General features: G+C 39.0%; 1 pseudogene; it reads right to left on the reverse strand.

Annotated features, from left to right (window-relative positions):
- Positions 1-1,187: 1,187 nt before the first annotated feature.
- On the reverse strand, positions 1,188-1,911 carry LOC128292757 (ATP synthase subunit a, chloroplastic-like; annotated as a pseudogene).
- Between the last annotated feature and the right edge of the window lie 11,996 nt (positions 1,912-13,907).

Here is a 13,907-nt window from a genome sequence, read left to right on the forward strand (position 1 = left end):
TCTTTCTAGAGGTGTATTTGGTATCGCTTCCTTGATCACAAACAACAATAACGTCACCAATATGAGCATATCGGCGATTACTAGCTCCTATGACTCGAATACACATCAATTCTCGGCCCCATTGTTATCTCGCTACATTCAAATGGGTCCGAGGTTGAATCATTTTGAAATCTCTTTTTCAATGTAACAAAGGACGAAGAAAAAAGAAATATTGTTTGTCAAAAAAAAGGAAACTCGCAATTGTTTTTTATTCCCAAGACAAGACTTCTTTCCTTTGGTTCTATATTCCTATCCTGAAATAATGAATTGAGTTTTTATAGGCATTTTTGACGCCGCTATTGAAATAGCCTTTCGGCTATATTTTCGCTACTCGCTCATTTCATAAAGTATTCTCGCCGGTTTAACGATTACTACCCAATACTGGAGATCCTTTCCCGAACCCATACGTGTTTGTAGGTCTTACCGTAACGGGTTTGTCTGGAAATATACGTACCCATATTTTTCCACCACGGCGTACATTTCGTGTCATTCTTGGCGCTTCTATTTGTCTAGATGTAATCCAAGCGGGTTCAAGTGCTTGAAGAGCATATCTATCAAACAAATCCGATTACCTCGATAAGATATCCCTTCATTCTTCCTCTATGTTGTTTACTAAATCGGGTTCTTTTGGGGTTATAGTTGATGGTTGTTGTTTATGAATTCCATCTCTACTACGAATCGGACATGAGAGTTTCTTCTCATCCAGCTCCTCATGAAAAAAAAATGAATAAAAAATATTTAATTCTTAATCTTAAGATATACGGGTAGTTAATGAATAATTGAATCTTGGGATTCTTTGCTTTGCGATTTTATCGATCTATTAGAAATTTGTATATCTTGTTTGGATCTATTGGATATATATATAAGTATAAGGAATTAAACACGGATTCTATTTCTAGATAATGTCTTATCTTGGTTTTGTTATAATGTTATAACGAATCTTTATTTTGTTTTTATCATATTCATATTAGATCTCTTTCCTTTTTTATTACAATTCTCTAATATCGTAATCTTTTTTGTTATTACTCTAGATCGTCGTATTTGTATATTTATGGTCCCTAAGTAAGTAGATTATCTTGAGTTAGCATACATTGGATTGGACCAAGCTAAGCTAAAAAGGGCTAGACTATTTCAAAAACAAAAACTAGTCAATGATGACCCTCCATGGATTCGCCTATATAAGCCGCATGACTAAAGTTGCAAAAATAAGAGCTTCAATCCCACTTGTAAATAATCCAAGGAACATGACGGTATAGGGACGACTAAAGGTACTAAAGAAACAAGAACAACAACTACTAATTCATCACTAATATATTCCGAAAAGTCGAAAACTAAGTGATAAGGGTTTTGTGAAATCCTCTAAAATGTTAATAGGTAAAAGAATTGGAGTGGGTTGAATGTATTCTTGAAATACCCCAATCCTTTTTTGAAAGACCAGATAGAAATATGCTCTTGACGTGAGTAAAGCTAAAGCAACGAGAGTATTTATATCATTCGTGGGTGCGGCTAACTCTCCATGAGGTAATTGTATGATTTTCCAAGGTAACAGAGCACCACCGGTTAGAAACAAAAATAAATAGAAACATAGTTCCAATAAAGGAACCCATGGACCATATTCTTCTCAATCTGAAGTTTTGCTTACGTCTCGAATGAATTCAAGAACATATTCAAGAAATTTTGACCGGCGGTTGGAATGGTTTGTGGATTCGAACAGCGATAACGGCGGAACCTAATAAGATAGCAATTACAACCCAAGAGGTAATAAGTACTTGGGCATGGACTTGAAACCTGCTATTTGCCAATAGAAATGTTGGCCTACTTCCACACCGAGATATCGTATAACCCGTTTAGTGCGTTTGATATACCATTCATATTGCCCTCGATGAAATAGAACTTTACTTAAAAAAAGGAATTATTTTGATTCAATCTTCTCTTGCCTACTCAAATTCTATATTTTTGACACCGACGAAACTAATCACACAATATTCAAGAAGAAGCTGTTACAGAATTAGCAGCTATTGAACCCCTATCCGTTGGAGGAAGGCACTACCTACTAATAGGTAGTGGTTCGGCAACTCTTATTTTATTAGTAGCGGTCAGTGGGAAGAAGACTAGCTCTGGCTTGAAAGCGTGAACCTAGCTTGTGTAGCCTATGCGAAGCAAGCCTACACTGGTCTGGAAATCGGTAAGAGGTCTTGGATTCGCCATTGTAAGGGCATGGCATTAGATTAGGAAAGGGCCTAAGCTAAGCCCTGAAACCGTAACTATGGCTATGTTCTCAGATCCATCTTTTCTGCTGTTCAAAGATCTACCCTCTTCGCGACCTTTATAGACGCTAACAATCGCAGCTTATTCAACTGGAGCTATTCTTGTGACAAAAGAAGGAAGAGCCTTTTTCCTCTCTTTTTCGCCTGGAGCCTATGAGAATGCTTAACTATTCCTTTCGTTCGTTTGGATTTCCACACAAGCAAGCACGAGCGAAATTAAGCTTTGAGAGAGTCTCAGAGCAACAATCCCAAGCCAGGGGTTTCCCAGTCTTGGACTTGGAGGCTATGGATAGAGATAGCTCCCTACCCCAATATTCGATCGGCAAGCGGGGGAGGCGAACCCAGATTGCAGCAAACGTCGAATGCATCATGAAAGGGTTGGAAATCCTCTCTCCACCGATCAAGTCCTAGGACTTGGCCGGCGATAGACCAAGGGCAAGGGCCTCCGGTGAGAACCTTAAGCCTATCAGCTTCAGATCTGAAGCGAAAAATTAAAGACGAGGACTCCAAAAAAGGGAGGCGGGGATCACTTCTAACAGGCGTATGCTTTCGAGTCTATATTTTAACTCTCGACTTTCGCCACGTAAGGAAAAAGACTGTGGTTCGATTCCACAGCGTGCTTATCCCATCAATCAACGAATCGCTTCCTGCTGCACAGAAATAAGAAAGAGGCTCGAGGTTATGTTATAGTATAGATAGGGAGTTAAAGTTCATAAAATAACTTGGGATGGGAAAAAGTGGTTGATGCTAAAAAACACGGGGTTCATTGAAAGTTGGACATTTGAATTGACGTCACCGAAGGGAAATTGGACTTGATCTCAAAATAACGGGGTTTTAAAAAGCTTTAACTTAGTCGATCGACCTCACCGACAGATGATCGAACGCCTTAACTAGTCAAATATAAAGATCTTTAAGTCAAAGAGTGTCAATAAAATTAATGCCTGTATGGTCACTAAAAAGTTAACTTCCTTCGACAGTCGGAAAGTATCTTAGGCGGTCTGAGGATACCAGGGACCGCAGTCCAACTCAAGGCTAAGCTTTACGGTCCTGCCGCTTTATCGATCAACTAACCGAACTCTTGAAGACAAGGAAAGGGACTGATTCACAAAGGAGTCCGGCACCGACCCGGATAGATGATGCCCTATCGCACTCCCTTCTTTCCGCTATCAATCCGCTTTATCAAAAAAACGAAAACAGTCAAGTGATGCTTCTCTGTTATTGTAATTTTGTAGCAGGGAGCTTGGGATGGGCCCAAGTAAACGCCAGCTAGTGTCCTATAGCGCGCTCCCTTTTGGTATCTTTCGCTTGGAACAAACCTAATCCGCGAAATGGATACAAAAAAGGTGGCAAGTTTTATCTCAATAGAGAGTCATTTCCCTTAGTGACTCTAGAATGGAATCAACCAGATCTTAACTTATGTTATTTTTTGTTGCTATATTTTGAAAAAACGAATGTCGTATCTTGCTTCTCTTGTGCCCTATCTTTCTATCGCAGCCCATTTTTTTTTTTTAACTCGAACTGTGGTACACGACCTCCTTTTACTGGAAAGACCTCTATTGGACTGGGAAGTAGCGCGGGAAAGTATGAAATGTTCATTTGCTAGTTAAGTATATCCTTTGTAAAGTGTATTCATTCCTTGGCAGTATGTCTCTCTAAGGAAGTCTCGGGGCTCCCAAGTACACGATTGTGTAGGTGTGTGCTGAAAGCGCTTCCTTGAATTGAATGCCAGCCTGTATCTGAACCCCCTTTCCATATCTCGGAGAAGGTATGCAAGCAAGTCATCTGTGCTAATAAATTCCTGCCTTTTATAGGTGGCAAGAAGCCCGCTTAAAAAAGAAATTCCCGTGTTTATCGATCGAAAGCTAAGCGTGCCAAGCCATATAAGCAAAGTCCCATTTGTCAAAGAAGAGAGCCAAGACAAGCTCAAGTCATCCGGGATAAGAGAAGGTCCTATCCTAATAAGCCGGGGTAGGACCGGCATCAGATAGAAAGGGCTCCAGGAGGCCTAGTCGCATCGTCAAGAGACTGATCCTACTTGAGATGCTAGACGTTGCTAATGTTGCAGGATCGGGATTCGTAGCAATCTTTTGTGAAGCTGTGATCATTGGCTATGGGTTCCAAACGTCTAAAAAAAGAAGTCAAAGTAAGAAGAAGCAAGCAGTAAGGGGCGATCCGGACCTGGACTAATTGCCATTCATTTGAAGGCAAGGTGAGGACAAGCCTAAGACCCTGCCAAGAACTTGCAATACGGTACGGGCTAAGCCGTGCCAAGAGCTGGGGTAATAGGGTAGGCTTGAAAATTCCTTTGTTTTTTACAGAGTTGTTTGAATGGTTTGAAAGCTAGTCAAGTCGGCAGTTTCCTTTGTTTTTTCTGCCTAACCAAGCACACAAGTCCTGCTTCTTATGGTATAAGAAATAAAGATTTTAAGTCAAGTGCTTCGAAAGGTATCAGCGGTCTTGTGAGCCGAGCCAGCATGTTCGCTCATTGGGCCGAGTGTTCGCCCACTTGAGTCTTCGCCTTTAGATAACAAAAGTGTCCGCCTGTGTCGCCAAACTACGATGAGAGTTTCGCCTTTTGAAGCGCCAATCGCGAGGGCCGACCGGGCCAGCCGAGTCGAAAGGCTTTGATGACTCAAGGTTCATATTAGGGAAAGGAGAGTGAGGGAAGAACCAGAGAAAGTTTCTTTGTTTACTCAACTCGTAAAGGCGAATCAAAACGTTCTTTCTTTTCTACGCTACGATCTTTCTTCTCTTATGATATTTCTAACCAAATGAAACTGATTCAATGGCAGCCCCTCTTCCTTGTTCACAGAAACCATTTTATAAAGAGCAAAGAGAACAAGAGCAATCGCAGCTGAGTCAACTCTATCCATTCTTGTTCCAAGCTAAAAGCTTGAGGAAGAAGAGCTTATTCAACTCGAGGGTCAAAGAAGACCAAGAAAATATCGATTCAGCATAAGCAAGGGATGAGAGAGGCCTTTGTCGGGTAAGAGATGAATGAGGCCTTACGAGTGAACTGCCTTACCTTAAGGAGACGTCGGACTTACCTTTGGAAACTTCCCATGAAGTAGTGCTTTCTTCTTTGCTAAAGAGAATGTCAAACCTGCAAACAAGCCATTCAAGCAAAGAGTCTATTCTGAGCCCTTTTCATGTACAGGGTATTCTCTTGATTAACGCCTTTTCCGCTCTCATTCCTGGCTTGGCTTTCCTTTTTGTCTTGACTCTATGCCTTCCAGCTGTCTTGGCTTTCCTTTTTGTCTTGACTCTATGCCTTCCAGCTGTCTTGGTGAAGACTGTGGTAGTGGTATCGGTTCTTTGCTGGGTTGATTGAATATCTCTTTCGCTTGCTTCTTTGCGGCAGAAAGACCGAGGGCAAGATCTCTTTATATAAGGATATAAGGAAAACCTCACATCCGATTCGTAAACAGACAGGAGACAGGCAAGAAAGTCACTAGAAGCACCGGAATGACTACCATCGACTGGCTTGCCCGGAATACCAGGACTTAGACCGACAGACTGCTTTCAACCGCTTTGCTACTGGTTCGCTTTGAATGAACCCTTACTGCACTGCTAGCGTTGGAGAGCTTGAAAGCGGCTTGGCTGGCACTCATACTCACACGGATTGGACTTCAACCGTGCTACTAGGCCTAAATTTCCCTCTTCCTTCGGGTGTACTAAGACTATCTCTTTCATAGACTATTCCTTCTCCCCTCGAGTCAGGAGCTAGCTTTCAATCTCCCACTCCTACTGCTACTACTCCTGATACAATCTTGCTTGGAAAAAACCGTTGCCGAAGAAACTTCATGTTTACCATTGTCACTGACCCATACATTCTCTGTGGAGTCTCCCAGATTTCTCATGCGGACCCAATGTCTCCCACTGAAACTAGTACCTTATCCTTGACCACCATTACATTAGAGCACAGCTTCGAAGAACTTTTCTTTTTTACTTTTTTTTGAGTTTGAGTAACATTCTCCTCGATCTTTCAAGTACACTCAACCGAGGAATGGTGATATTTCCATCATTCCACTTTGTTTGCGGATTCAAGGTCAATCCTTTCGATTGATTGGCCTTATTCCCTTTCTTAATAGAATAGAGGGAATGGAAGTCTTTCCTTGTCCTTCCGAGATAGGAGTTGAGAGCTTCAGGCAGCACCACAGCCCTAGGCGCACTAGAATAGGTAGCACAGGTCACAGCAAGACTGAAATCAGAACGGTGGGACCCGCCTAGCTTGCGTAATAGATGGATTTTCCCGACTACTAGCATGATTCATCCTACTTTCTTAAACACGGCAAAGGCTTTCTGGTCAGATCAGATAAAGGCTCAAGGATCGCTTAATGAAAAAGGCATTCTGCCGCGGGAAAGAGATCAATCACCCCTATTCTTGCAAGAGACGGTTTGTCCACTTCCTAGCCAAAGCCCAATTCGCCACGTTCAAGTTAGTCACTATCAATAGCTCCTTGCTTAGATCCTTCGTTCCCCATAGCCTTTTTCTGGAGATAGCCTGGTCTTTCGTCGCCTTGAGCGGGGCCTCAAAAGGCGTTTTAGCGGTTGTGGGATCGATCCCTTTTAGCCAATTGTCGCCTCAGTGCCTCCTTTCCCTTCTCGTCGACGGGGCCTAAGGCGGGTTAGAAAGAGTAGGACTCGATTGAATAAAAAATGAACAGATAGGGGAATGGCCTGCTCTCTCTCTCGATGCTTTGTTTTTGTTAATGCCATAAAGGAAGAATGCTAAATGTTGCAGCAAGCAGCTAGCCTACGGGATGAAAGATAGAATGCCACTAGATCAATGATGAAAGTAGCTATGGTTTAGTGATAGTGTCCGTGGAGAGGTGAAAGAGTTGCTTTGGTTCAAGTCAGGAAAGAATCTGACTAAGAAAGAAAGGCTCTATGTTTCATAGAGATAGAGGCATACTATATAAGAGATTGCTAGCAGGGATCATTTTCCATGCAGAGTGAGAAGCGGAATTAGAATGATAGACTACGGATGCGGCTTGCAACTCCTACTCGAGCTTATGAACCTATTTCATACCCTTGCCCTTGGCTTGCCCTTTCTTCTGGTCGATTGATGAACTTGCCTTCGTTGATGAACGAGCTTTCGTCTTTCCTGGCGTTCTTCTCTTTCTCCCTGAAAGTGCTATTCTTTATCTAATCTATAAGGAACCGATCCCGTAACAAGACGCACCGGAAACAACTTCTTTCGCACCTTCAACCTCAACTGGACCAGGATTTCAAGATATCCCTTCTGATGACTATATGAAAAGATGAATAGGAAATCCCGCGGCAAGGCAAGGAACTTCCGCCCATGAGATTAGTGCCCCTTTTGTTCGTAGTCCATCCGTCTCATCTCGTGCAGCAGGAAGCATGAAAGGAGGAAGCAGCCGAAGAACGGCATTTACTATTCGGATTGATGAAAATAGGATTCATGCCCAAAAAAAAGAGGATGCTCTATCCGCTCTCGAAGCAGTCGTAAGGTAAGGTTGGTTTTTACGTAAGGTTTAGCGCAGCCCTTTAGCCTGCTTTTCCTTGAGACTGTGGAAAAGCGGCTTTAAGCTCCCCTTTCTTCTTTCTTGCTTTTCCAAAAGATCAATGATGAGTCAAGAAAAACACAATAGACCGTCTCTAGCACGACCACTACTTTTCTTACAGGGAAGACTGAGCTCAGCCGTTCGCGTATGGTCTCACTTATTCGTTCCTGCTGTAAGCCTGTTGCCTGTTCGAAAGCCTTACCCGACAGCCAGTATCGTATCCTAGGTAGACCCATAAATAGTTCAAGTAGTTTGGTGCCTTCCTTCTTGAATTGTTGGGCAGATCATCCAAGAATAAAGTCCGGAGAGGGAATAATCGACATAAGGAGAGACGTTGGGGAGGTTGAAATCATCTTTGATAATCACAGTTCTAGTAGCCATCAAGTATGTCCATCGAGACATTAGCGAAAGAACCTATCTTTACGGAATGAAAAAGTGCTTCACTGCGCATATGCGACAACCGGCATATCTAACTAGAAATATCATAAGAGAAGAAAGCCACTTTTACGCCCAAAACTCCCATGTCTTCCGTTGGTCAACAACCAATAAAAGTAAACTATTGGGCTAGCTAGAACTCAAACTAACAAATAAAAACATGCATGAATCTCATGGACAACTTCAAACATACTTTAGTCTAACAACCACCATAGCCGATTTTCTCAAGCCCTTCCCCTTCCTTTCTTTCCTCTATTCGGCCAAGGATGTTCAAGAATGAACACTTTTTTTTTGTTTTCTTTCCTTCAACTCACGGCAATGGTGGGGGAGAAACAAACACACACATTGCCCATGCTCTTTATTTTATTATTCCTTACATAATGCATTATCCCAACATGTTTATGACATGTTTTTAGCCATAACACTTTGTCCAGCCATGCTCATGGCCGGCCACTACATATTAGGGGGGGAAAATTGACATGCAAGTCCTCCCTTTTGATTACATGCACTATTAGATCCTTATAGATTAGCCTATCACATTTCAAAAGTGTCACACAAGTCTTATGTACTCTATTCACATGCAATTAACTAAATCGAAGCTTAAAAATTTTCGCACATTCATATTCACATATTTTAGACCATAAATATCACATTCAAATAATTTGGTGACTCGGTTTAGCGGTCCCGAAACCGCTTTCCGACTAGGGTCACTATAGGGCTGTCACACAATATGTCCGGATGAATCCAGTTGCTCAACAACCACCACCCCCACAGAATCCCCAACCGGTTCCCGTAGCCCCTCAAGTTATGGAACTTTAATGATTGAATAAGCCCTCAGTGATAAAATTTGAAAATACGGGGCCGAAGAGTTCAGAGCTACCGTTGATGATGATCCTAAACGAGCTAAATTTTGGCTTGAAAACACTATTTAGGTATTTGATGAACTGTCGTGTAAACTAGCTAAGTGTTTGAAATGTGCTATTTCATTATTGAGGGACACTGTGTATCAATGGTGAAATATCCTAGTATCAGTAGTGCCGTGAGAAAGAGTGACTTGGGAATTCTTTCAGACTGAGTTCCGAAAGAAATATATAAGTCAGAGGTTTCTTGATCAAAAGCACAAAGAGTTTCTAGAATTGAAACAGGGCTAAAAGACTGTAACTGACTACGAAAGAGAATTTGTACGATTGAGCAAGTATGCTCGCTAGTATGTTTCCACTGAGGAAATCATGTGCAAGCGATTTGTAGATGGGTTGAAAGAAGACATTAAATTTCTAGTTGGAATTTTAGAACTGAAGGAATTTGTTGTCTTGGTCGACAGAGCTTGCAAAGCCGAAGAGCTTAGCAAAGAAAAGAGAAAGGCTGATTTAGAGGCGAAGGATTCGAGGAAGAGATCGATGAGTAAACCTTATCATTCCTCGTCAAAGAAATCAAGAGATTATTTTAACCGATCGACAACTTCAGCGGGGTATTCTAATAGAGATCACAAAAAGCAATACATTAGTCTTAAAGCTCAAGCTACATTGGTATCGAGTGTTGACAACGTGAAAAACAATAAACCCAAGTGAAACAGTGTGGAAGATGTCATTTTGGAGATTTTTGGGTGAAAAAAAATAATAGAGCTTGTTACAGTTGTGGCTCACGAGATCATTTTATTCGAGATTGTCCTAAATTAGTCGAGAAAGATAAATTATAGAATGTGAGATCGAGCAACATAGCTGCTAGAGGGAGACCACCTAGAAATGCGGGAAATGTGAGTGGTAATCGCGATGCTACGAGAGATTCTACAGTGAAATCTGAGGCCAGAGTACCTACTAGAGCTTACACTATTCGTGCTCACAAAGATGCGTCATCACCAGATGTTATCACCGGTACATTTTTCTTTACGACACTAATGTTATTGCATTGATTGATCATGGATCGACTCATTCATATGCTTGTGAGAATTTAGTGTTTTGTAAGAATTTTCCTGTTGAGTCTACTGAGTTTGTGATTAAAGTATCGAACCTCATAGGCAAGTATGTGCTAGTTGATAAAGTTTGCAAGAACTGTCTTTAATGACTCGGGGTTATTATTTTTTGGCTGATTTGATGCTACTGCCATTTGATGAATTTGATGCAATTCTGGGTATGGATTGGTTGACTCTGCATGATGCTGTTGTGAATTGTAGACGAAAGATCATTGAATTGAAATGTCAAAATAGTGAAATTATTCGAATTGAATCATATGAATCGAGTGAATTGCCTACTGTGATTTCATCTATGTCAGCTCAGAAATGTGTGAGAAAAGGGTGTGAAGCTTATCTTGCTTATGTTTTAGATACAAAAGTGTCTGAATCTAAGATTAAATCGGTGCCTGCAGTATGTGAATATCTAGATGTATTTCCAGAAGAATTCCTGGGGTTACCAATGATTAGAGAAGTTGAATTTGCTATTGAGTTAGTACCGGAAACTTTATCGATATCGATAGCTCCAAACAGAATGGCTCTGACAGAATTGAAAGAATTGAAATCCTAGTTGCAAGAGTTAATGGATAGAGGTTTTGTTCGACCTAGTTTTTCGCCCTAGGGTGCGCCAGTGTTGTTTGTAAAGAAGAAAGATGGGTCAATGAGAATGTGTATTAACTATCGACAACTCAACAAGGTTACAATAAAGAATAAGTATCCATTGTCGAGAATAGATGATTTGTTAGATTAGTTGAAAGGGGCAACAATATTTTCGAATATTGATTTGAGATCTGGTTATTATCAGTTGCGAGTTAAAGACTCAGATGTGTCGAAAACTGCATTTAGAACAAGGTACGGACATTATGAATTTCTTGTTATGCCTTTCGGATTGACTAATGCTCCTACAGTCTTTATGGATTTGACGAACTGGATTTTTAGACCGTATTTAGACAGATTCGTTGTTGTGTTCATTGATGACATTCTAATCTATTCAAGAGATTAGTCTGAGCATACCGAGCATTTGAGGATTGTGTTGCAAACCTTGAGAGATAATCAACTGTATGCTAAATTCAGTAAATGTGAGTTTTGGCTTCAAGTAGTTTTGGGTATATTTTTCGGGTTCCAGCATGAATTTAGGAATTTATCTGGTTAATAGTAATTTTTAATTTAATTTAAGAGGTCAATTTCATCTGAAATCGATTAAATAATAATCCAGAAAAATAAAAATAATATTTTTGGAAAATTAATTTTAAAGTAATTAAATAATTATTAGTGAAAATAATTAATTTGGGTCAAAAAAGAATTTTAAAATAATTTTTATTAAGGGTTAATTTGAGTTAAATTTAAATATTAATTAAATTGGATTTAATTGTAAAATAAGGAAAATTTTGGAGTACTTATTTGGTAAATAAAATTTTAAATTCGGAATTTTGGAGGAACGGATCAATTGGTAAAGTAAAGGAAATGTGGGAGTAGCCATTAGACAAATTTCTCAATTTTTAAATTTCTGGTGGGTTCTTTCAGTTTTAAACACAATGCATCTAGCCCAATTTTCACATCATTTACATCAGATTAGAGAGTTATAAAATTCATTTTCTTTGCATGGTTTTAAAGATCTATCATTAGAGAATAGAGTCAGCAAATTTCCTTATCAAAATATTATCTTTTTTCACCCAAGATTATTCACAAAAGTAGCAAAAAATATTTTAAAATTTCTTAAGATTCTTAAATCTAGATTTTCAATCAAATGATTTAGAACGAATCAAAGGTAATTATTATTTCTAAACTTATTTTTATGATGATTAGAAGCATATTTACAAGATTTGAGTGATTATTACATGATTTTTTTTATCAATGTCATCTTCTTCAAAAGCTTAAGCTGCTTTAATGGTGGATCTTGAATTTTGAGAGGAAATCCACAAATCAATGGATATTCCAACTCAAAATGGATCTATTAGAAGGTTTTTGATCTTATTGATCAAGATTAAACATGTTTTGTAAGGTAATTTAAAGAAATTCGAATTTCATTACTTCATGAACCGATTTTTCGAATTTTTGTGAAATTGATTTAAAAGTGAAATTGACACTTAGTATATGTTTATTTGGTCTAGTATTGATGTCTGGAAGTGATTAGGAGGGCTGGAATGATTGATTTTGTGAAGAATTGAATTTTCAACTTGATGATACATGTCCAGTAAGGTAAATTTGAGTGAAAATTTCGTGTAGTCTAGTTGATGAAAATTTGTGTTTATTATATCTTTTGAAATGTGGTAATATCTATTTTATCTCTGTTGAAGCTCCGAATCTTGAAGAGGATCGAGCTAATCGAAATTGAAGCTTGTATTTGTTTGATTGATCACTTGGTTGTGGTTGAGTTAGTTGTGTGGTTAGTCTTATTAAAGGGCGATTTCATAAATTGACCCTCACTTATGCTTAATTGGATGATTAATTATTGATTGCAAATATTTAATTGAGTTTTGGTTGGTTAATTTTGTAAGATTATTGATATATGTTTAAGTGATGAAATTTTTGTTAAGTGTTAGTAAATTATAATCTCATGATTTTATGTGCTTGATTTGATTGATTATAATGGTGAACTAAGCAAGTATGCCGGGGTTTTTGGTTCATGGTATATTGATATTTCAATTGATAAATGAACATTGATAATAGATAATTAGTATGCTAGATTTAGTTTGATGTTAAAATGGCTATGTTACATGATTCACATATGCATTTTGGCACTTTAAATTGAGCACATTATTGACTAAAATTATGTTATGATTGATTAATTATATTGGCATTATAGCATGATGGATCCATTGGATATAGTTGGCATGCCATAGGAGTTGTAAGTACTCACCATATTGATATGTTATTTGTGAGCAATGAGGCTCTAGATGGACTAATTTGGAGTAGATAAGGGAGTGTTGAGCTCGTATCTCCACTCAACGGGACTGATTTAATGCGATATAAGGGAGCGTATGGCCTTGACCCGCTCAATTCGGGACTAATACTAATTCTGGTTGGGAGTAAGGGTATCCGTGTATGATCACCCGATTAAGCCATGATTGTATATGCCAATATAAATGTCTGAAATGTTATATGCTAAATTGATGATTATATGCCATGATTAATTATGATTTTTGATGCATGGTTGAGCATGTGACATTGAACTGTTATGGATTGATATTGTGACTAAAAATTTGTATTTGATTGGTTTTGATTTAAGCATGATTTGGGTGCAAAATTACTCGTCGTTTTATTAACATTCACTAAGCTTTTTAAGCTCACACCCTCTCATTCGTGCAATTAACTGATGGGATTGAGGAGCCAAGGAGCTGAGCAAGAGAGTTCCAAGAGATTAAAGCTCAGTAGAAATTTAGTTACATGTTTTAGAGATGTTAATCGGCCATTGTGAAACTTCCGGGACTTAGTTTAATTTTGGTTGTAATTGGACTTGGACATTTGACATTTTTAATTTTGGATGATTTTATAATATCATATATGCATGTTTGAGTTTGATTATTGAATAATTTACGGTTTATTGTTGCTTGATAACACAGTGATTGATAACACGGTGTGTAAGGCATGGTGTTTACATTAACCATTTCTTAAATGAAGCTTCATGGAGTGGTTTACTAGCGACTAAGGTACACCACTTGTTTGAATTAAACGGTGGGTGATATTCATGAA

This window comes from Gossypium arboreum, chromosome 5 (assembly GCF_025698485.1).
Source record: "Gossypium arboreum isolate Shixiya-1 chromosome 5, ASM2569848v2, whole genome shotgun sequence".
NCBI classification, from domain to species: Eukaryota; Viridiplantae; Streptophyta; class Magnoliopsida; order Malvales; family Malvaceae; genus Gossypium; species Gossypium arboreum.